General features: G+C 45.3%; 1 protein-coding gene across 11 annotated transcripts in view; it reads right to left on the bottom strand.

Annotated features, from left to right (window-relative positions):
- Nucleotides 1-25,646, bottom strand: part of RIMS2 (regulating synaptic membrane exocytosis 2) — a 2,919,733-nt gene that overhangs the window by 1,944,624 nt on the left and 949,463 nt on the right. The gene's annotated exons all lie outside the window — the stretch shown is intronic.

The following is a 25,646-nucleotide window of genomic DNA, read 5'->3' as shown; positions in this document are numbered from 1 at the left end:
TGCTCAGAGTGAAGCAGTGGTCAACTGTACTAAACCCTTTTTTTAGGCCTTCAAGATATTGTTACTTTGAGTCCACACCTCCAGTCTGAGCAACAAACATTTGGAGAATATCTTACGGTCAATGTCTGTTGAGGAAATTGCCCAATAACCGTGGGGGGTTGGCAGGCGAAGAACTACTTGTCCAAGGACATGGCATAATGCTTGTCTCGACAACTGCATTAAACATAAACATATTTGGTGTCCTCAATAAATATATTTTTTTTTGTCGTTTGGCAATTTTAATATGCCATTTTGAAACTATAAATCTGACTAGTCATGTATACACCACTCATTAAATCGTGGTTGAATTTTCTTTTGAATATTCTGCATTTTGCATCGAACCATGGGACATCCCCTTCTATAACCCGGACCTTCTGAACTTGGGGATGCTCTTTGCCAATAGCTCTGTCCCAGATAGTTTCAACCAAAGACTCAAACTGACACTTTCCTTTGTGGCCTCTGAACTATTTAATAGTTTTAAGGGGATATCTTAATTTTGTGTGATTTAATCATTATTTCCAATGCCTCCTTGTCGAGCTTAGGCATCGCCAACCATCCCCTCGGGTTGTCGGACATCTTCTTTGTGGTGTCTATCCTGGCCGTTGGAAAATTAACTCAAGAGGATAGTGTTCACTCTTTGTTCAAACAGAAATCCAAAATTTCATAACATTCCGGAAGAAAAAACAATCCACAATACAGTGATCGATGACTGTGGAACAGTATTGCTGCTCTTGTATGCTTAAGAGTGCACTATTTTCCACTAAAGATGCCAGGAAATTCCTGGTCAGAACCCCAAAGTACACCTGAAAGCCAGTGTTCCATTTGTGACCAATTTTACTGTCCAAACATTTGCACTAAATCTCTTTAAAACATTTTGCTTGAGAACCTGAAAACCCTGTTAATGTTTATTTACTATATTTTTGAACAACTTGACTGGTCCTACGTGTCTGAACATGAACTACTGACCACTCAATTCCCTCAACATTTCTTGTAAAAAACCACTTTACATCAAATGAACTTAAAGGCTTCGCAAAAGTCCTTTACTAGAATTGCACCCGGTCTAGTAACTATGAAGTACTGCAAATTAAAGTGTTCTATAAGCAGTCATAAGTTTATTACATTTCGAATTTGTGTTGCAATCATTTGTCTGCCAAATGAGTGCCGATATGTTAAAATGAATCCTTCCTAAGGTTTATGTGACTCAGTCATCTGTATTTTTATGAGATAAATGTTAGTTCATGATTCATTGTAATGTTGCCCCACCAACTGTATAATAATATTGACAAATGTTGACCTTCTATGGTATTTGAAATACCAATACAGGACACAGCTATGGGCTGTACCTTGCATTCAGGAACCTAACACCTGTGAGTCGTTTTCATATAGAGATCTTGAACTTCAGAGTCCATCAAATGTTTGCTTCACTGTTTGAACCCTTGTTTGTTATCTAAGATGAAACCCAACCCAACATCATTACTCTTCTTACATTTGACTTCCATATGGGATATCTTGGGAGAGTGCCCTCCTTGGAAATGATTGTTCCTACTCTCAAAAGCTATTAATTAATTGTGATTTGTTGTGCTAATTGTATTAATTTATTGGGTTTCGCCTGTTGGGACTATGGGATCTGAAGAGAGGCGGATGGGTTTAGTTTGTTGGGCCAGAGGTAAAATGCAACATAGCTTTGCTATTATGTTGGTGCCTGCAAGTCAAAAGAACCCGGGTTCGGTGCATGTATATGTTTATAGGGAATTGTGTTGGGATCACTTGAACTGTGTGTATCCAAAAGGAAGCTTTTTGTGCCCCTATTACGAGGATGCACACGCTGAAACTGTACTTTACAAGTTGGTGGGAAAGATGTGGTGCGCTGATGGTTGGAGTGTAGATTAGGAGGGGATATTTAAATAATTGTATGTATGCGGCTTAGTTGATGTGCAGAATATCGGTGGGAAGTAGAATCTGTGCGGATTAGAGAGGGGAGGCAGCAGTAGAGACCTCAATGGGCACCTGAAGTATCATATCCGGTGTAGTCATGCAGACGACATAATATGGGGAACACCTAGTGGAAAGGATACAGTGGGAGGCTCCTGAGAGAAAATCATACTGGGGGGACAGTGGGAGGAATACCTTGGGCAAATCCTAGTGGGGGAGATTTAGGTTGAGCTGTCCTGGGATTTCCGGTTGCAGTGGGGGTGGGGGGTGGGGTGAGAGTGTTATGCACGGTTTAGTTAGAGGATGCTTTTTTGGGACAGGCTCTAAGTAGCTGACCTGCTCTGGAGGACAATCGTGCAGTTTATGATACCCAAGGTTCACATCTTTGGATTCTATTGTGGAATAGGCATTATTGTCATTAAGCAGAGTGTGTGTTTCAGAGAGTTGCAATCACCACAGGACAGCTCTTTTCTGGAGTTGTTTGGATCTGGCTAATGAGAGACATTGGCGTAGCTGGGGTCCTACAGGTATATATTAGCAGAGCCAATTTAGACATATTTCTTAATAGTATAATTCCTAACATTATCAAAAGGAATCATGGGTATGTTTCTATGTGGGGATACTGGGATATACTGGTGCTGAAAGGATTGAATTATATGGGCGCAGAAAGCATGAAAATGTTTGTTATGCTGGCATATATTGTGGGGAAAGGCGTCATAAAGGTGAGTTGAAAAATGCTCCTGTGCACTGTTGGTGACCTGCATCTATTGAATTATGTTATGAGTTATCCTTCAAAATTGATTGCAAACTGTCTAGCTGTATAATGCACCATTTTAACACATTATTCAAAAAAGGTTTTCTGGGGGGAGAAGCTCAAACCAATCAAAGATTTAAGCTTTGATTAAAAACGTACGTACATCTTTCACCTAGTGCAGTGCACAGCGTGCTCATGCAGGAGAAAGATCATCATGGGCACTGCGCATACGTGGTGGTCCAGGACGGCCCAGAGTGTGGCATGGTCTCTGCTTTGAGGAGCTTGAGGGGGGATTTCAGCAGGGCTCACAGAGGGGGCCCAACATGTGCTACCCCACTGATGAGAGATGATGGGCTTCTAAAGTTTGATAATTAACCGGGTCTTCAGTGTGTTTCAAAGGGTTAGATGATCCTGGATTGTGAATGTTCCATTTGAAAGGGAGTTCTAGAGACAGGCTGTTACGTCAGAGAAAGCGAAGCAGGCATCTGACTGATGTCTTTTGGATTTTTTAGGAATATGCCCTTGCTGGATCGTAGTGGTTCCTTCTTCAAACTCTTCACCAATCAATTAGGAAACATTTGCTAGATATCATTTCTGACAGCAACACTCATTGTTATTAAGGTGTTTGAACAATAACCTATACATTAATAAAACCATGCTTGGTTGTAGCTGCAACTGCATGTATTGAATACATCTTAAAAACACTCCAAGCATGTGCCCTTCCAAAACTATTAGAAGTTGTCAGCCAATGATGATTTCAGCATAATGAAATCAGCAATCTCTAGAATTCGGAATGTTATAAGTAGTTTTTAACATAGAACTGCATTTAAAAGAACTAGGTTATCGGACGGGAGATGGACTGAGTCGGAAACACCAGGAACCTGTGGCCTTCAGCATGAACACAGATCGCAACAGCAAGCTTGTAACTCACTGAGCTATCGAACTGACTAGCTAAATGCTTACAGGAAATTACAAGTGAAAACACATTAACTCAACATCTATTTTCCAAGGAAGATCGCGTCGCAGTCACACTTGAAAAATGACTAACTGTACAACTCAATTAGGCAAAGAGCACACAAAATGGTTCAGTCGTATTTTGTTGGTTACCAAATAACATTACGGGTAAAAACAAAAAACAATATTTCGAAGAAACAAGTAAACCTTTCCTTAGTAGAAGAAAGGCAGATTGGATGCCGGTGCCTTCATAGAACAAGCATTCGCAAAAGCAATCGTTTGGCATTTTTTAGTGGTCAATTACACGATACTTTCACCAAGGGGGAAGGAATGAGGAATGTGTGGAGGCGGGACAGCGCAGGGAGGGGGAAATGACAGTGCAAGGGATAGGAATAACAGCACAAGGAGAGTTAAAATGACAGTGCGAGGGGATGAATGACAGCACAAGAAGGGGGAGGGAATGACAGCGCAAAGGGGGAATGAATGACAGGGCAAAGGGCGAGGAATGACAGCATACAGGGGAAGGAATGACAGCACAAGGATAAATAATGTAAGGCATAACAGCGCGCAGGGAAGGAATAACAGCGCATGGGGAAGGAATGGCAGCACAAGGGGGAATGATAACGCAAGTGGGTGGGAAGGAATGATAGTGCAATGGGGAAGGAATGATAGCGCTAGGAGGAAGGAATGGAAGTGCATGAGGGAAGAAATGGCAGTGCATGGGGGAATGATGATGCAAGTGGGTGGGAAATAAAGACAGCGCAAGTAGGTGGGAAGGAATGACAGATCAAGCGAGTAGGAAGGAATTACAGTACAAGGAGAAGGAATGACAGCGTAAGGGGGGGAAGGAACGATAGCGCAAGGGGGAAAGGAATGACAGTGCAAGGAGCTAGGAATGTGTTTGGTTTACCGGTAATGCAAGTACAAATCTCGCATTAAGAAAGCATAGTAGTGCCAGTCTGCATATGCTTTCTTAATGTAGCTCTGAATTTTTTATTTGGCATCGAGGGTAAACATAGCCGTTATTGCGTGGATAGACTGGCCTATGTTCAATGTAGGCCAGCCCAGCCAAGGCATAACACTCACCATGTTTCCTTTACCTTTAATGCAAAGTATACATACTGTAATGTTTACCAATGCTAAAGCAAGAATTAATGCCATGCCCCTCAGCACCTCCACTGGGTGAGGGCTGCTGGGGCATGGCAGGGCTTACCTCTACATTTTACACACCAAATAACACATTTTTCAGCTGACATTTTTATAAAGCCTAACGAAATCAGCAGAAGCAGTCTGCCTCATCCAACAGCTTATGTTATGTTATCCAATCCAATATTTAAACTGCACCCATCACCACCTTAGTAGTTTTACGGAGCCCGGCCTTGTCCGATTGGTGGCATGTTGTGACCGTGCCAAGGTGCCGCCAGTACTTAGTCTGTAGAAAGGAAAGGGAGGTTTGGGGAGTAGGCGATAGGAAAGAGACACTAGAGAATGGAATGCCCAAAGTCAAAGAGGATAAACAATTGGTTTGCGTGGGAGGGGATATGGTTGTCGAAATAGGGATGCATGTTTGTGATAAGGTTTTGCTAAGCATGAGTGTGGCACTCATCTTATGAAAACGAATGAATCAAGTAGAGCACAATAAAACCTGAAAAATGCTTCTTGGCCTTCTATAATCAGAAAACACTTTTAGTTCATTGAAAGATCCAAATGTAATAGTTTACCCCCACTTTAACTCAATATGTCATGTTTGCTAGAGCCTGCCACTGGTTGGAAATTTCATTTAACCAACCAAACACGTTGAAAGATCCAAATTTAATAGTTTACCCCCACTTTAACTCAATATGTCATGTTTGCTAGAGCCTGCCACTGGTTGGAAATTTCATTTAACCAACCAAACACGTTGACTCAAAGATAATTATCTAAGGTCACACGTCTTGGCTTCATACAATGCAATTAACTCATTTTCTTTTTCATATTGCTGTTTGCCAAGAGAACTGCTTCATTCCGAATTCAAGATTAAATGATCAAAGACCAAAAATAAACTGAAATTACCCTTGTCGTTTTCACCTAACATTCCGCTGCTAGGAAAATCCATGATTGCCTTGTGTAGAATGGCAATTGTGTTGGAGCTAGCGGCTAAATGCATACCTTATGAAGCAGAAAACATGATTAACTAATTAATGTTCACTGGGATCTCATTTATAAAAAATACTTCCCAGAAACACTAGCAGAGCAAGCAATGACTACTGATGCCTATCAGTGTTTATTTAATAGCAATATCAGGAGAATGTGCTTCAGGGTAATCTTCCAAACAGACAATGGCAAAAAGGCTGTGCTAGCCACTCGCAAGCCACCAGAACAAACATATTGAAAATGAATATGCTCCACGTGGAGGACAAGCATGGGCCGCTGGCGGAACTGTCAAGTGCCTAAGAATAACTGAATATGGCAGCTACACGTGCAGCCAAATTGATACATAAAAAGGGAATGCGCTGGACATGTCCAACGAGCGATGACGTTTAACGCAGCTGTGGTGGTGGACAGTTCCCTATTGCAAATGCTAATATCAACATATCACTGATTTTGGAAGGGAGTTTTAGCCAGTGGCAAACTAGATAGGCCTGTTAAATTAGGTGCCTGGTAAACAGGGGTGAGCCCAATTGTTCCTATGAACTGTGTCTATGAATTATGCACAAAAACTGTCCCTCAATGAACTAATGTTATTTTATATTGATTTTATTCTTGATAATGAAAAATTGTTAATTTATGTTTTTTATGAATATGCTATGGAAAGAGCAGAAAAATGTACATTTACTGTCTGGTATGTTTTGATATTGTGTGAAATTTAACAGAACTACACACACAAATAATAAATAAAATATCAACATATCACTGATTATAAGAGCTTTATTTTTTTGCCAAGTGAACTGTTTAAAAATAGTTGACCATGCAGGATGCTAAAAAGAGAAATGAAACCTCATTGTAAATGTAATTGCTAATATCTATACATGCCAATGTGTCCCATTCCATTCAGGACATAGTAGTCTGGTACTGATGTTAACAGTGTATTCTGGGACTTGTAGTCATGGCTTCATAATTTGAATCCAGAAGTACAGGACTACACAATCCCAGAATGCAAACTTAAAACCAGAACTGGACTTGCATCTCCCAAATGGTATGGACCCTGCTAGCCTGTATGAAGATACTGAAAGTGGAAAATATGCCTGTGTTTTTGTCAGCAAATTAAGCGTGGTGAGCCTGGTTGGGTGACAAGCTGACATCAAAACAACACTTTACAACCTAGTCCTGAAAGAAGTGGTGGCATTCGTCATATTTGACTTAAAATATTCAAGTAATGCTTGGTGTCACCGTCAATAATAGCACTACACCATATCTATATGTAAATAAGTCCCCAACATGAGCCCTCAAATTTACTCCCACAACATTTTACAAAGTAAAGTTTACGTTTAGGAATATGCTAGTTGGCTACAGCTTCGATGCTGGGCTGCCACAATTTTGGTGGGGGAGATGGTGTGTGGTTGCAGCCACACAACCGCCCATTCCGCTACAGGTATAATTCATTCACTGCATTAAAGGAATGCAAACTGGTGTGTGAGCTAGTTCCAGAGTGATTGATTATTACAGTTATTAGGGTTTTTATTGAGAACAGTCATGGGGGAGTTAAATTGCTGAGAAAGGTTGATGGGTGTCACGGGTGGTATAGGAAGCAGGACCATAACAATAAAGTGTTAACTGTTTGGGGAAAGGATGAGGGCGATTAGGTGAGAATAAATAATCACAAAGTGATAGGCAAGGAATAATCAATCTCATTTGTCTGTTGGGAAGATGGTGATGAGAGTGCCGGGCGTGCAGGTGGTACTAGAGAGTGGAACCAGAACCAAGTTTTCAGGTGCCAAGAGTGCAGAAAGACCTGTGTCATGATGTTGGAGATGTGGTGCCACCTGAGGTAGGTGTGCATACCACTGCCCCAACTTCTGTTTGAGATTGTGAATCATTACCCTGTCTGTTGGAGCCTAATAACTCTGCACATTGGTGACTACAATGTCCTTAATCCAGTGGGATAAAGTTCCAGACATGGGGAGGCTCGGCCAGGCTACTTAAAACACCTGACCCACTATAATAACTTTGTTTTGGGGAATTGATGGTTGTCCTAGAGAACACAACACCGCCACTCCAGAATCGAAAGAAGAGCAGGCACATTATGTAAAGTACACGGCAGGAAATCTATCTCACAGAAGCAATGAAAGACAAAATCAGGTAATACAAAGCAATCATCCACAATATAAAAGCAAACGTGTTGCTTCTTGGACCAACACCGCCAAACAACTATTTTGAATCTTCCCATAATTCTTATATCGAAGTACACCGGCTAGCACTAGTCCAGAGCAAGAACAGCCTAGACTACTCTCTGACTTACTTCTGAGGTTAGCACCATTTATGCACACTTTAGGTCAATGTTTGATAAGTTGCACAACTCTCTCATTGGAGGAACAACAGCCTGTGGTACACACGAGTTGGTGCTCAGTGTCACGGAATGATAACTGTCCAGTCAAGTACATTAATGGAATTGTGGAGCACGGTTGCTACGCCAGCTACAGATGTACTGGTTGGGTGTGTGGCAAATTGCTGGAACTGACAAATCAAAAGCCAATATTATGGCGACTTGCTGGTTTATTTGTGAGCTTGATACAGATTCCTCTACACGTGTTTCACAACTGGAATAAGGTGGCTCATCAGGCGGAATACAAAGTAGATTCTGTACCTTAATTTCTTTCCAATATGTGAGCTTTGACATACAGTTTCATATTCGATCAAGACTTGTGTTGTATTGTCTGTTGCTTAGACATTGGGTATGTAGTAAAAAATTAGGGAAGCAATCCTCCATGTTGTGTTGCATTGGTAAGCCTTTATGTGGGTTGTTGAGGACAGAATCCTTTGTGTCGGATGGATGGCCTCGAAAATATGCTGCCGAACTGAAAATGATAAATCATTTGTCCGTACAGCCAACATGACATGAGAGTCAGGTGCAGTCTGAAGATCTCCTTTACAGTGTAGTTCACCGAATATAGCCGCTTGCCAGCTCACAAGTTCTGCCAGCCACCAAGAGGGTGCCCCCTCGACCACTGCTAGCCTACTTTGAAAATCATATGCATAATAAATGTATCTTATCTTCACCCTCCCTTCCTCTGTGTGCGGTAGCTACATAACACCACAAAAAGGTATCAGCAGTGTGAACCTGGAATAAGGGATCAAATCAGTGCATCTCAAGACATGAAGGACTACAAGGATCAAGTACTGAGGCATGGAGGATGAAGAGGGCCAGGCACAGGGGGATGATGAGGACACACAATCTGATAGTCAACCTGGAAGTTTGAAAACAGTGAGTTAGTACATTCTATCAGGTGTGTGGCGATGGTGGGTGGGAATGAACTGGTAAGGTGGAGGAGGTCCGACATATCACACTAACCTATGACGGAGAAAGGCACAACCTGTTTGAGAAATATTTTCAAAATGATTTGGCCAAAAAGGATATTTTGTGGGGGCAACAGGGACAATGAGGAAGACACTGAATTTAATGGGCCACATGGCTCGGGAGGGAGGAGACTTTTTGTTGATTAGCCAAGATGCCGAAAAGGCACCAAATGGAGGTTCATGCTTACGGTCCATTACAAAGTGGGCATTGGAGAGAGGGCGTAGATAGGCATCAGGGGACTGTATGCGGACTTGAACGCGCAGGTGGTAGTGAATGGCAAAACATCTCCAGCATTTAGTCTTCACTGTTTGCCCTTTCTATGGTCCTGCTGGGTATCAAGCTACGGGTTGACGGTGGGATGAAGGGGATAAGGATAGGCGACCCCAAATACAAACTAGTCATGTATGCCAACGAAGTGCAGCTCCATGTGAATTAAACGCCACTAGAAGGGTGCTTGCAATCTTGACGGGCTACGGAGAGGTGTCAGGGTTTAAGGTCAACACCGCCAACAACCCGTTTCCCCTGCAGCAGAGAGGAACATACCCTAGTGGAAGACCTAGGGGAGTTAGGGACCCCGATAGAGAGGCACAAAATCAAATACCTGGTAATACAGATCACTATAGAGGCCAACTTCACCCCGCTGCTACACAAGATCTTTAGAGTCATAGAGGCATGGTCACAGCTCACAGTGATCTGGCTAGGGAGGCTCAATGCTGTCAAAAATCACCCAGCATCCAAGAGTACTAAACCTGTACCAAATGCTGCTGATAGCTATGACAGAGGAACACTTCGTGAGTTGAAACGCAGAATTAGCAGGTTCCTTTCGGAAGTGCGCAAACAGAGAGTAGCGTAAAATATCCTGATTCAACCCAAAGAGAGTGGTGGGGTTGGGCTCATAGACATGCATGTTTATTACAGAGTAGCGCAGCTCAGGGCATTAGTACTGCACTTGCGCGTGGACTGGGGAAAAACAATGGGTAACCATAGAAAATGTTCTCCTGCGCCGTGTGATATGGGCTCTGTGGCCAGAGGATTTATGTAAAGTGCAGAACCACACAATCCTAGGCCCACTGTGGGTGCTTTGGAAGGCAAAAAGAGACATGGTAGGGATCACAACATGGCCCTCTCCATTAAGCCACATATGGGCGCCCGCAATAAGGGATAACATACATGACCCACTTCGGTTCCAGGACTGGTACGAAGCGTGCCTGGAGAGGGTGGGACACGTTGTGAAAGGGACAGAATTAGTTGAGCTTGGGGTCCTTGAAGAATGCCTACACACTGAGGTTCTGCGGTTGAACGAGGTATTAATGTCGCCAAAATGGAAGGAGTACCTCCAAAGGGACCTAACTGCCTCGGAGACCATGCTCAGCAGGACTCCGTCCATGAACTGCTTACACTCTAGGCTATGCCAATCATTGCTAGCAGCGCACAGGGGGAGATTAATACTTACAAGAAGAGTTGGAAACTATGTGCACGAATGCCCACCGCACCTCCATAGTATATCAATACAATACTCCACGGCATTAAATTACTATACAGGTGGCAGCTGGACCCCGTCCACCTTTGTAAGATGTTCCCATGGGTATGTGGGGAGCCTGCCCGAAGATGCAAATTTATCAGAGGGAGGACTTGGGTTGGATAGATGCTCTAGACAGGATTGAGAGGATTCCTGGAGCACTCCTGGTACTTTATTGTGTAGAAACAAGTGATGTGGACTGGAGGCGGCTCCCTCACGCGGTAAATTTTCTACTGCTAACGGCCCGTGCATGTGTCATAATATGCTGGAATCAGTCGGCATTGCCAACGGAACAGCAATGGATGATGAAGGCAAGGGACGTTTACAACATGGAAAACCTGACTGGTGCACTCCATGACCGGATGACCGGAAGCCGTCCACAGAGATGGAATGTGCCCCCTTCCTGGGTAAATATAGGGCCCAAGTAGACCAGACTGCCTGGGAGGGAGGGCCACAGTGGACACCAGCGACCACTATACTCAGCATACAGAAGCAGTCACCCAGACATGTTCCCTGAGGAGCTCAGGCAAGTGCATTGCTTTAACAGTTGACTTCTGCACAACATAACGATAGTCCTCATCTGTGTGCTGAGAAATTGGAGTAGAGAAATCACCCAACAGCTCCCCCGGGGGGAGTGTGGAGATTAGGGGGAGGGCTGCTGGGAGGGCAGTGTTGATAGCTGTCTTTTCCAGAAATAACCCCACGAAATGCAGACATTATGATTATATGCGCTGAAATGGCTACAATAAAGAATTGTTTGTGGTTTTTAAAATGTCATGTACATGTAACAATGTTATGGACTTTGGTTTGAGCAGGAACAATAAAACCAGATTTAAAACAAAAATGAACATTTTGAGGGACACAAAGCCTGCTTAATTGTGTGGGATGAAATCTAACAAATGAGATAACTTTTAGAGGGATTGGATAGCTATTTGTCTAGGGTTCTAAGTGGCAACAGTCATTAAGAGTGGTAACAATGGTTCAAAATTCATAATGATGACCATACTTAGGAAGGAATAGAAGAGATTTGCATGACTAATTATTAAAATACTAAATTATAAAAATATTGTAAACACAGAGGGAGATTTTGTGGGTATGCTTCATTTAGAGAGTGACATACACACAAAAGTGTTTTTAGCGCTGGGTTAGCAGGGTTACACTGGAGAGTGGCTGATACGGGCAGCTCAATGGAGTACAGCCTTGTCTTCATGTTAAAGAGCATCAGAACACCCAGTAATGAGTAACTGCATTCTCATTATTTTACGGAGCAATTACTTTGCAAGTCTCAAAAATCGACCACTTTATGAATACATTGCAATTTGCCCAGAAAATGACTCAAATCAAGATGAATAGAAAAAAGCACACCTTTAAGCTAGACAAATGTATCAGAATAGAATGCTGGACCTCTGAACAAAATAATAACAAAAAAGCCTAAAAAAGAATAATGACCGGATAAAACTAGTTGTGTTTTACTATTAAGCAAAGAAACCGTTACGTCTCAGGATCTTTATAAGTCTTCTTAAACAACACAATATACTAGATCATATTACTAAAATGTCCTCCTATGGGTAGACCATGCTACATGTCCAATAATGACTGACTCAAAGTGCCTGAGTGGGCAATAGTAATGTAGCAATGTACTCTGGTACAGTCATGTATCCTTGCCTTCAGTGCTGGTGTTATCACACATTTCCATAAAGTGCAGAACAAATGTAACATTGCCGACCAACCACAAGATTTAACTCCAAAATTAATCTATACTTCTTAAATTAGCTCAGGTCCCACCTAATCCCCCTTAAAAAATGAGTTTCATACCCATGACAAACTAAAACCGACATAGAATAATCACCTAGCTGCCTCTTCCCACCAATCAACCCTTGGAAAATAGCTGATGGCTCCAAAAGCTTACCTGCAATGAAAATTCTTCCTCTAAACAGAGGGACACAGAGCAGAGGATACATTATTCAAACTAAACTCCATCTCAAATCAATTACTGTAATTCCAACATTGATGCAAGAAACAAAGCAAACTCAGCCACCACTGGCTAGGAAGTTCACTGTAACCACCCAGCTAACTCTCTCGTTAACATGGAGAAACATAAGAAACCTCACACACATAAACCAAACTCCAAACAAAAAGTATTAGGAACGCTTAATGCTAGATAAACAATCACAAACATACATCAAGCTATCAAAGAATTCAACATTCATCTTCTGGCCATAATTGAGATGCAGTTCACTGACATCACCACATGCCTGGAAAATACTACCCTCATCTGTTTACAACATAAACACAAATATAAGATTTAGAAAAAGCATGGGAATGGGTTGCTCTGATCAACCTAAATACCAGCTATACTCTTCAAAAAACATTCGCTAAAATCATATGCAGATGGCTTCTCCCACTTGTGCGGTGGTGTACTATCCACGAGGCCATAATAACAACTTTCTACAAAAATATCTCCAGTAAGTGTGTCATTTTAGGGACTATCAACCTCTCGATAAATTCCCAGGATAATAAAGTTGGCACACATCTTTTGACAGTCATAAATACATTTGGACTTCCTTCATGGGTATGAAAATGCTCACACAAAGTAGGTCATGCCACGGATATCATTTTCCTGCTTATTTTTCCACTTAATAACCCAGTTCCATCAGACCATCATCTCATACAGAGTAAGTAGGCAGCTCAATACGTAGCCAAAAATATACAATACTAATTAGACTTGTGAAAACTGGCAACACTGACAATGCAGGTCCTTTGCACCTCCTTATAAGGAATGGTCTGGAGGGACACTCTTCGCTGAACTACCTTCAAGACTCCCAAATACCATCACAAAAACATTGATTTCATTGGAGGCCATAGGAGAACAATGTTCCCCATGCATGGCAATCCTGACAAAGGAGTACTTACTAATCAACTATCTGACCACATTTACAACCACAATCTATTGTATGCAAATCAACACAGATTTACTTTACGCAGGACACAGAGACATCTATAACATTAATGGGATACACACACACTCAAATCACTGGATGCCAACACCTGTGATAAATCCTGCAGAGTCATCACCAAACCCGAGCCTAGTCTCTCCCAAGTAGCCAGGGGAAGGCAGATGCTACCCTAGGGGTGGTTTCAGGAGGGAGGATCACATAGAGGGAGACAGCTGTCAGGGGGAGTTGCTGACTCCGCTGGGAGACACAGTGTTAATTCACAAATCCTTTTCACAACCTCCCGTCACTCTAATAACTCTCAGTACATAAAGAAGTCAGAACTAAGTATAAAAAGATCAATACCACTATGAACTTTAGTACCCATAATACCTACTGAGATGAGGAAGAAGGGCTCAGAGGCAGTGAAGATTAAGAATGCTATTAACCAGATTCCCAAGATGGCCGCTGAGGAGTGAACACGCACACCTGGGAGCTCCCGGCCAGGCAAACATTAAGGTGTATAATCGAAGCTGAAATTAGTAAAAAAGAACAGCTCCAGGAGGCCAGGAGAACAGGTAACGAACTCCACGAAGACCAACCTCGATGCACAACAATGTGCAAAGTGAAGTGTGCACAGCAGAAGACGAAGCACAGTGTGAAAGGAGAGGACCGTGATCATATCGGCCCCACAGGGAATCAGACTGCACCCGCGGCACTCGACAGGGCATGGGAAGCGGGCGCTCCGGAGAAGGAGAAGGATGGACATTCATAGACCGGCCACCAGGAACTTGTTCACAGGCCTCAAGTAGGTGGACGAACAGTACGAAGGACTGCGGTGCCCTGGCACTCGAGAACGGGAAATCACGTTAAGGCGCAGAGAAGTGATCCTCTTGGGGAAAGAGAGAGGAGGAGCCCCGGGGTCGTAGAACCCCCGGGGTCATAGAACCCAGCGGGAGACACTATTTGCAAAGCGGCCCCGCCTGCGAAGCGGCTGGGAGGAAATAAAGGAGACATCATTGGGGCGCTGAGCCCGGGGATAGCATTGTAGCCGGCAGTGCAAAAAAGGGCCAGTGGCCAAGCCGCACCATACTACATGGCACGATTTTAGGCTGGCAAGAACATAGGAACATTGGATGCCCACCTCAAGACGAGCGGCAAAGCCGGTGTTACGCTCAGTTCACAGCAATATGGGAGAGCAGAGTAGTACCCCAAAGCAGGCGGAGGGAATTCCGCACACGGAGTAGTCGGCACATATTGGGGCAAGAGGAGGAGCACACGATCCCCAATGCCAGTGGAACAACGGAACAGTGGGAAGCTCTGCCACATAGCAGAATAAGGTACAGGAGGGTACCCACACATATATAAGACGGTTTAATAAGGGGAGAGAAAGGACCCCACAGACAGGCCTGGGCTCCAGCCAGATTAAGGAAGAACTCCCAAACTAGGACTGGAAATAGGGGACAAAGACCACTCTACCCCTAGGAGAGGGAGAAACAAGCCAAAAGCGAGGCCCAGAGGAAGGCGTGCACCGGGGGCAATAAGCATATAAAGGGGCACAGCCAGGCCAAGGCTCAGTGAGGGGCAGTTCAAAGAGAGGACCAGGTGCCCTCCGAGCCATAGCGATACAGAAGAAATGGTGCCCCGCAAAGAAGGATCCAGAACCCGGACACCGCACTGACGACAGACCAAAAGAACCAAAGTATAGGTGGGCTGCCACAAGTTGGAGCGCTGAAGAGCGAGGAGGAGCCCCATATGCGGCCCGAGTACTGGCTGAATAAAGAAAGAAGGGCAAAGGAAGAACCTGGGACAGGGAGATAAAGAGAAGCTTATCCCTGGGAGTGGGCGAAACAAGGGAGAATCAAGGACGAAAAGTGGAAGCACATTGAAGGTAATAGACAGGATACAGAGACACAGCCTAGCTAAGAATCAAAGAAGGGCGGATCAATGGCAGAGGCAAGCACCATCAGTGAGGGGGAAGCAGCAGGTGAATCATTGGGAACACTAAAGCCAAGACCCCCACCTCCAGATGCCAGGCCCAAAGGGCAGACAGAAAAGCCATAAGAAGGGCCAGCTGGAGAGATTCTGCCAGAAGGCGGAGAGTGGCCAAGAAGACCCCGGCCAGACGGACAGAGACAAGGAAGACGCACAGGGTCCTGAGACAATGGCCTTAAACAAAGAAGACCTCCAACAGGGTCTACACGGGATGGAGGAGAGGATGACGACCTCATTCCAGCAACAAAGCCTGAAAGAGGAGCTCAATGAATCGCTGAAGGAGATCAGAGAGGACATCAATTTGTTGGGGAGCAGGGTGGATGTGACAGACCAAGGGCTGTCTGAAATGGAAAAGGAGGTACGCCAGAACTCCTAACTGCTTGAACCAATAGCCACTGCCACACACAACCTCGAAATACAAACAGAAGATCTTGAAAATCGCTCGAGACGCTCCAACATAAGGATAAAAGGCTTGGCGGAGGCAACCCAGGAGAGGGAGTTGAAAACCACCATTAAGCAATGCTTTGCTATCCTGTTTATAGACTGCACCCCAGAGGAGATCCGGATACACCGGGTGCACGGGGTAGGCCAGAAGAGGAGCGGTGAAGGGACTAGGCCCAGGGATGTCCTCGCTGCCCTGACATCCTATGAAGAAAAGGAGAAAATACTAAGGGCAGCTAGGGAACAAGAATCGATCAAGATAAATGGCTCAGAAGTGAGCCTATTTCAGGACTTGGGAGCAGAGAGTGACATTGTGCGAAGAAGGAATGGCCATACTCGGGCTGGAAGCGGAGGTTACGGTGGCAGAGGAGAGAGCCGGACCCCCAAGAAGACGCAAAGTGAGGCAGTGGGAATGGTCCACTGTTCAAGGAAAAAGGGGACAGAAACTGAAGGGCCAAAGACCCAGGAAATGAAGCAAAATTCCCCCTACGAGAATAGATGCCAGAGAATGGAGGAGCGGACAGACAAGGCCAAGGCCCCCTGGGCGGGGGACAAGGGCATGACTGAGCCCTCCCACCTTTAACCGTGATGATCTTACGACGGAGGCCCGGGAGAGGAGGAGGCACCATTGGGATCGGAAGGTTAGATCAACCTTAATTTTGGGTCCAGGTGAAACTTGGATCGACGCCCACGGAGTGGGATGTATCCTCGGATGCAGTCGGACCTGGAAGGGGGAGGGGGAAGGGAAGCCAGAGGGGGAGGAGGGGAGATGAGGAACCATAATCCGAGGTCCACGTCAATGACACAGGAAGCTAGCATCAGGGCCTTAGGAATGAGAGGTGGGGGAGGACAGTTAACTAATGGCGAGACCATTGCTGATTTACTCCCATGATGTTTGGGGCCTGAATACTCCAGTAAAACGAAGGAAGGTGATAACACAAATAAAGAGGTGCAACACAGACATATTCCTACTAGAAGAGACGCATGTCAAGAAAGAGGACAGGCACCAAATACAGATACAGAACTACTCACAATTATATCAGGCTAATGGCAGTAATAAGACAGCAGGTGTGATGGTGGGATTTAAAAACACATTGGGCACAAGAATAGGCAACACAATCGTAGACCGGAAGGGCAGATATGTTTTTGTGCAGGATCAGATAGGGGGAAGAGCGATTACCATACCCACTATACACAGGACAAGACCCCTTTTTGAACCAAGTAATGGGGAAATTAGAACAGTTTACGGAGGGAGAAATCTTACTAACGGGAGACTTCAATATGGTGTGGGATCCAGCAAGGGACAGGCACGGACAGAATACACAGAAACGCACGCACCCCTCACGGGCACTGAGGGACCAAATGGAAGGTATGGCACTCAAAGACCTGTGGAGGGCGAAAAAGGGACTGGAGACGGGGTTCACGTGCTTCTCACACGTGCATCACACATATTCTAGGATAGATCTAGCATGGGGGACCCCCGAAATACTCGGCACACTAAAGGATATAGAAATTGGCCCAATTTCCATATCAGATCACGCATCGATGGGGATACCATGAGGGGATCTAAAACCATGCAGCCCCCTTTGGTCATGGAAGCTGCCAGGGGATCTCTTCAGAGATTCGGTGATATGGGAAATAGTGAGGGGGAAAATAATACTATACTTTGAAACGAATGCCACAGAGGAGGTCCCACTCAGGAGTGTCTGGGACGCCTTTAAGGCAGTACTGAGAGGGGAGCTTATCTCACTGACAGCCCAAAGGCGCAAGGAAAGAGATAGATTAGAAAAAGACCTGGGCGAAGCATTGACACAAGCACAAAATCAATTAGCGCGTCAGAAAACTAAGGAGAATTTCAGCAAAGTAAAAGAAGCACAGAGGCAATTGCGATTACTAAACAGGGCAAAGGCAGAGACCACACTGTTAGGATTTAAACAGCGATATTATGTGGCAGCCAATAAGGAGGACAAAATGCTAGCCAGGCTCCTGAAACAACAGAAGGGCTGGCAACATATCACAGGAATGAGACCAGCAGATGGGAATTCAGCAACGGAATCAGATGGGATAACACAAGCTTTCACGGCATACTATAGTGAATTGTACTCAACTGGGAACCCAGCAACATCAAAAATACAGGCTTTGATGAAAGGGATAGATTTGAGTGGAATTAAGGCAGAAGAGAAGGAGGGGTTGGACAGGGAGATTACGGAGGAAGAAGTGGAGACCGATCAAAAAGATGCCAAGCGACAAAGCTGCAGGGCCGGATGACTATACCAGGGGTTTTTATAAGATCTATTATAAAGAGGTAAAAGGGATCCTGACTAAAGTGTTTAATACTTTAAGGGAGGGCGGTAGCGTGACGGGATGCATGAAGGAAGCAAATGTGGTACTATTCGAGAAACCAAATAAGGTCCCCACTTGCTGTGGGTCCTACAGGCTTATTGCATTACTAAACATAGATATCAAAATATACACAGGGATCCTGTCCGATAGATTAAAAGAGGTGCTCCCGGGGATCATAGGACAAGACCAATTGGGGTTCATTAAGGGGAGACCAACCTGGGACAACACGAGGAGGGTGATTCATCAACTAGAAAAATTAGAAATTAAGCAGATACCAGCTACTCTAGACTTACTGAATGCTGAGAAAGCTTTCGATAGGGTCGAGTGGCCGTACCTGTTTCAGACAATGGAATTAATGGGCTTTAGGGGCAAATTCATGGAAATGGTGCAGGCTAGCTATAATAACCCTCAGATCTGTCTGGAAGTGAACAACCACATCTCGGAAGCAATAAGGGTAGAGGGGGGGGGGGGTGAGACAGGGTTGCCCCGTGTCCCTGCACCTGTACGCCATATATTTGGAACCTCTGCTTGCGGCAATCAGACAAAATCAATCCATTAGGGGCGTTCCGTTTGGGGGGGGTCCATAAAACGGCTGTGTATGCTGACGACATGCTAGTAATGTTAGTAGAGCCATAGAAATCTATCCTGCCGTTAGTCGCCACTCTCAAAGACCAAGAAGGGCTGTCTGATCTGAAAATTCATATGGGAAAATCTGAGATGTTGGAGGTGGGACTCTTGAAAGAGGCGGCAGATTAGATAAGGAGCAATTCCCCATTCCGTTTAGCAAAAGGACACCTAGTTTATCTGGGAATAAAACTGACAAACACAGTGGAAGCGCTATACAGGACAAACCTCCCAGAGTTAATCAAACAAACGCAGACTGACTTCGCAAAATGGTCCCTGATGTGCATCTCTTGGTTAGTGCATCTCTTGGTTAGGCTAGGTAAATACAGTAAAAATGGTGACTCTTCCAAGAATTCTCTACAGGTGATAGACTCTTCCCATAGTGATCCTTAACACTTTCTTTGTGTCATTGAACAGGTTACTCTCGAAGTTTATTTGGCAGAATAAACGACCAAGAGTGTCAATGGACCAGATGAGGTCACCGAGACACAGAGGAGGGATGGGGCTCCCAAATTTTTATCAATACATTTCAGAGTAATCAGGGAGTGGTTTTTCGATTACACAGACAAAATATGGGCTTGCATGGACAGAGCGGTGGCCGGGGTGTCCTAATCAGGCCTACTCTAGCTGCGCAGGAATGAGAGACCACTAATGGCCAGAGGCAGTAGAGTTCTACGCACAACCTGTGACATCTGGGATAAGAGAATTAAGAAAGGGCACTTGTCATCCATACCCTTCTCCCATCACCCCAATGTGTGATAACCCTGATTATTTCCCTGGCATGGCAAAAGGAACATTCAAAAGATGGAAAAAGAAAAGGGATGCATTAAGATTAGAGATATCATCTGGGGAGAGGAGGCAATGTCATTTATATTTTGCAAAGCAGAGGTGGGGATAGTGGAAGGGGAGAGACATTGGCTGCAACAGAATGAAACCTACCAAACTGCAATCGGACCACTGACACTTTCTGAGAAATATATCACCTTCCACTCGGGGGACAAGCACTCAGTGGCGGAAATATATAAAATTTTACAGGAATGCCCAACTCCAACTCGATGGTCATACCAGGTGACATGAGTGGGTATACTGCGTTGGGGAATAACTACAGAACCCTGGGAGGAGCTCTGGAGAAATATTCCGAAGCTTACCAGGTCGCTGCAACTCCGGGAGGCATGGTATAAAATGATGGTTCCGTGGCATTAGACCCCCAGTAAACTGCACAAGATGTTCAGTTCTGCAACGGATGAACGCTGGAAGGGATGAAAGGGAGCCGGGGACGGGGCATATATCTGGTGGGACTGCCCCAGAATAAAGGGTTTGTGGGTGGAGATTTTTCGAAAGCCTTAAAAGAATTGTCCCAGAAGTTCTCCCCCTTACATTAGCCGAGATTATGGGTGGATTGTTGAGACCCGAACTGCATATAATCACGAAATGTCACAAAGAGCATTGACTACGGCTCTAATAGTCTGCATGGATGGGAATAGCTAAAGGGAAAATTAAGAATTGGGTACTCCCCTTTTTTTGTTAACGGGGGGTCGAATCTGTACAATGAGGAGAATGTTACGGTGCAATAAGAGAAAGACAGATCAACTAACCCTCGCTAAAGTCCCCTCATAGACATCACACAGTTCAATCGGAACCTACTCAGTCATTTCGTAGATTATACACCTCTATCCACTACGACACTTTTTTGTACAAAACCTATACATTTCTTTATTCTCTTCTCTGTTTTTAAAAAAAACATTAAAAACATGTGATCACTTACAACATATTTATATATCATGAAAAAATCATCATTGAACACATACTGTAACAATTCATTTGAGTGTATTGCCTCATTGTGTAGATAGTAACCACTTTTATACAGGTTTTTTAAAGATTTTCAAAAAACTTGTAATGGGGTATTTAAATGTTTCACTTCATTCCTAACAAAACAATGTATGGTCTTGCGAAAGAGATCAGGAAAAAAAACAAATACGTATTTCCTAGCTGGTCGAAATACGTTTTGGCCTTCATCGTATGTACTGCACCATCTCAAGTGCTGTCACTCAATTCAGTGTTTAGGCCATCTTCAGGACAAAGCAGTTTATTCAAGGAAATCAATTCAATCCCCAAATGGTAGATCTTCTGATCTATAATGACACATAAATAACGGTTTTATTTACAATAACATGTTAAAAACAACGGAGTGCCTACATGGCAGTATCTTTGAGGTGATATCTCATATACCATTAAGCTGTATCGACCCGATCACTGACCTGGTGTCCGCACTACTGTGCTTGGGACATCTGAGAAAAAGACCTATGGGTAATGCTGTTCTTGGCTTCAGGAGCTTCTAGTGACAGGAAATGCCAAAAAGTTATTTTATTGTCTTGTTTTCTAAGTTCCTGTTTTATTCAGTTTATACTTATGTTTTTTGTTTATTATTTTCTTTTAATTCATTTACGTGTTTGAAGTCCATATAGTTCTTATTTACTCCACCTCATGTCTGTTTCAATCATGTGAAGTTTGATGTATCGATTTCTCTGATCACAACCCTTTTGGTCAGGTGAATTTCTGTTTCTGAAACAGAAAATGTCAATTTTTAATATCTTGTGCATCTCTTTATTTGAATACAAATGTTTACCTACGAGTGGTGAATCTATATTCTTTCCCGTTTTAACAGAACTTCAATCTCTTTACGTTTGGCTCCCCTTTCTCAACACTTTCTTTTGAGCGAGCGTATTTGCTAGGCTGAGTCATGCGATCATCTATTACCTGCAATATTTGTTTTCAAGAAATTTTTTCGCCACGCTAATGCTTAGAGTATTACCGAGAGTACTAATTTGCAAAGAGATAAATAGTTCTCCTCCCGCGTCTATGGGTTACGCTTAGGTTGGTTTTCTTACCTTGATGTTGACCGGAGCCTTCTGTGCGCGCCCGCTTTCTTGATCTGCAACTTTTCTACTGTGTTTGATTCGAATAGTAGTCCTTTCATTTACCTACTTGTAATGCTTGCGGTGACCTGACTTGAAGCACTGTGTCACGTGCAAAACTTCTAATATCAAATTTGGATTCTGAAACAATGGTCTTGTTTTTTTAAAACCGTTTTGTTTTGCTTATTCTACCTTTAATGCATAAAACAGGGCTCTTGTGACTCACTGTGTGTGATTACATCCATGCTTCATTATTTTCACTTTTTGTAGCGTCATCCAAAGCTTTTACCTTATATCTTAGTGTAGGTGCAACACCTTCCGGATCTTAGCCCATGCAGATGCTCATCGGAGGTATATTCTTTATTTAATGTTGTTACTTATTTTTTTTTCTTTATTGTTGCATATATAGGCGCTTTTGCCATATGCCTTTATGTAGATGTGGCTACTCGGTACTCTTCTTACATTCAGAAGGTTATCTGAAGTCTATTCTTTGCTTAACATGTGCTACTTATCTCCCGTCTCTTTGGTTTCTTAAGTATTTGATAAAACAGGGTATTTTTAGTCATACGTCACTGCATATTGAGCCTCCTTTACTGAGATGTGGCCTCTTTCCACTAGTCAATTAGGAACAAGTTACTTACCTGTAACTGTTTTTCTCCAGCATGGGCCTGGCATGGATTCACATGCTCATGGATATTCCCCGTCGTCAGGCCGGGAAACCTCGGTATAGAAAACAATCAGTATCAGTTTCGTTTCTGATCTGTCTTTCTTAGTAGTAACCAATCACTGGTCTCTGGGTCATACTGCCCCCAGCCAATGACTGCCCTCTCCCTAAGCCCCGCCTCCGGCAGCCATCCTCAGATTTGGTAGCACATAAAGTGGCAGTATGACCAAGTGAAGAGCCGCAGAGGGGCAGGCGGGAGGGTTCGCATGTGAATCCATGCCAGACCCAGGTACAGGTAAGCAACTTGTTCCTTCTCCAGCATGGGGTCTGGCATGGATTCACATGCTCATGAATAAGAGAATACATAGCAGTACACACATGCACAACCACGGGAGGTGGCAACAGGCTCAACATTAAGCAATACAACAACTCAACATTAAGCAACTCTTACCTCCTCACCAGGCTCACCTTAGGCGAACAGGTTGCGCAGTACTGCTTGGCCGACCCTGGACTCCTCCCTGGAGTCCCGATCGACGCAGTAGAATCTTGTGAAGGTGTGCGTCGACCTCTACGTCGCAGCCCTGCAGATGTCCAGCAGGGGCACACCAGACAGGAACGCCGTGGTAGCAGCGATCGCTCTGGTCGAATGGGCTCTCGAACGGCCGGGCAGCTGTCGCTTTGCCAACCGGTGACAGTGCATGATGCAGCCGGAGAGCCATCTGGAAATGGAAGTCTTTGAGAGAGCCTTCCCTTGATTCACAGTCCCAAAGTTCACAAACAGCTGTGACGTCTTCCGAAAACTCTTCGTGCGGTCCACGTAGAACTTCAGCGCTCTGGCTACATCCAGCGAGTGCAAAGTCCTCTCGGCCGGCGACAAAGGCGACGGGAAGAAAACTGGCAACACCAAAGGCTCATTGAGGTGGAAGTCCGACGGCACCTTGTGCATAAAGGATGGGTGTGTCCTCAGCACCACCCTCGTGTCATGAAAAGTCAAGTATGGAGGCTTGCAAGATAGGGCCTGGATCTCTCCCACTCATCGTGCGGAGGTGATGGCCACGAGGAAAGCTGTCTTCCATGACAGGAACTTCAAAGGCGCCGAATGCATAGGCTCGAATGGGGCCCCCATGAGCTTGGTCAGCACCACATTAAGCTCCCACGCCGGGGCAGGAGCCTTCACTGGCGGGAATGATCGGAATAGTCCCTTCATGAATTCTTTCACCAGGCGATGAGACCACAAGGACGCCCGACCCGTCGTCCTGGTATATCGGGAGATTGCAGCATTTTGATGGAGGCGTGAGCCAGTGCAGCTTTGGCCAGCGACAGTAGGTACGGCAGTACTTGAGGGGCTGTAATCCGCAGAGGGTTAATCTTCTGTGCACGGCACCAGACAGAGAACCTCTTCCATTTATGTCCGTAGCACTTGAGAGTTGAGGACACCCTGGCCTTTGCAAGAACCTCTCTGCAGTCGGCCGGGATGTCGTACCCTCCAAACTCTAGTGCTGCAGGAGCCAGGCCTGCAAGTTCAGCGACTCTGGGTTGCGGTGAAGAATGGTGCCTCCTTCTCTGGAGAGAAGGTCTGCGTCAGTCGGTAGCTTGACTGGTGGGGACGTTGACAAGTCCAGAAGGTCCGGGAACCAGACCTGTCTCGGCCACGCCGGTGCGACGAGGATAATCCTGCACCGGGACCTCTTGAGCTGGTTGATGAGCCGGAGCAGTAACGGCAGCGGAGGCAACGCATAAAGAAATAGGCCGTCCCAGGGGAACGAGAAAGCATCGTCCATGCTCTTCGGCTGGGGGAATCTGCTGGCGAACCTCCGGCACTTGGAATTCGTCGCCGTCGCGAAGAGATCGATTTGGGGTTCGCCCCATCGTCGGAAGAGTCGATCCACTTGATCCTGGCGTAGTTCCCACTCGTGGCACAAGCGCAGCTCCCTGCTGAGTGAGTCGGCGATAGTGTTTTTTATTCCTGCCAGATGAAGAGGCACCAGAAACATCCCTTGGGCGACGGCCCAATGCCACAGATCCTGGGCTTCCTTGGATAGGGCCGGGGACCTAGTTCCGCCCTGCTTCCGGATGTAGAACATTGTGGTGGTGTTGTCGGTGAAGATCCTCACCACCTTGCCCTTGAGGGACGGAAGAAAGGACCTGAGGGCCCAGAACACCGCGCGGAGCTCCAAGATGTTGAAGTGGAGAGACTTCTCCTCTGGGAGCCAAAGGCCTCTCGCATGGATATCTCAGGAGTGTGCTCCCCAACCTTCCAGGGAGGCGTCCGTCGTCACCTGGTGAGCTGGGGTCTGAAAGTCTCTGCCCATCGACAGATGGGACCGGGTACCCCATCACCGGATCGCCTGATGGAACGTCTCGTTGAGAGGGATCTTGTCCTCGAAATTGCTCGTCGACTGGATCCAGCGGGCGTCGAGGAACTCCTGTAAGGGTCTCATCCGAAGCCAGCAAAGGCGCACCAGATAAATGCAGGAGGACATCATCCCGAGGAGGGACTTGATAGATCTTACCCTGGCCATGTCCGTGGCCAGCAGACGCTGCACCTTGCCCAGAATGGTCCTGGTCCTTTCCTCCGACTGCGAGGCCAGCCGCACCACTGTGTCGAGCATGGCTCCCAGAAACAGGACGACTTGCGACGGAACCAGGTGGGATTTTGGAAAGTTGATGGAGAATCCCAGGTCCGTGAGCAGCTGGACGGTCTTCGCAGTGTGCTCCACGGCAAGCTCCCTTGTCCTTGCCCGGATGAGCAAGTCATCCAGGTAGGGGTAGACGTGGATCCCCTGTAGGCGCAGCCGCGCCGCCACCGATGCGAGGCACTTGGTGAACACCCTGGGCGCCGACTTCAATCCGAACGGGAGGGCCTTGAACTGGTAGTGCCGCCCTTGGACCACGAACCTGAGGAACTGTCGATGTCTTTTTAGAATGGGGATGTGGAAGTACGCATCCTCCAAGTCCAACGACGACAGGAAATCGCCCTCCTCCAGCTGTCCCAGCACATGCTGGAGGGTGACCATACGGAACTTCTGTGCCTTGATG

This window comes from Ambystoma mexicanum, chromosome 5q, assembly GCF_040938575.1.
Source record: "Ambystoma mexicanum isolate Mex_15411 chromosome 5q, UKY_AmexF1_1, whole genome shotgun sequence".
In the NCBI taxonomy this organism is placed as follows: Eukaryota; Metazoa; Chordata; class Amphibia; order Caudata; family Ambystomatidae; genus Ambystoma; species Ambystoma mexicanum.
This window is presented reverse-complemented; position numbering and strand designations above follow the sequence as displayed.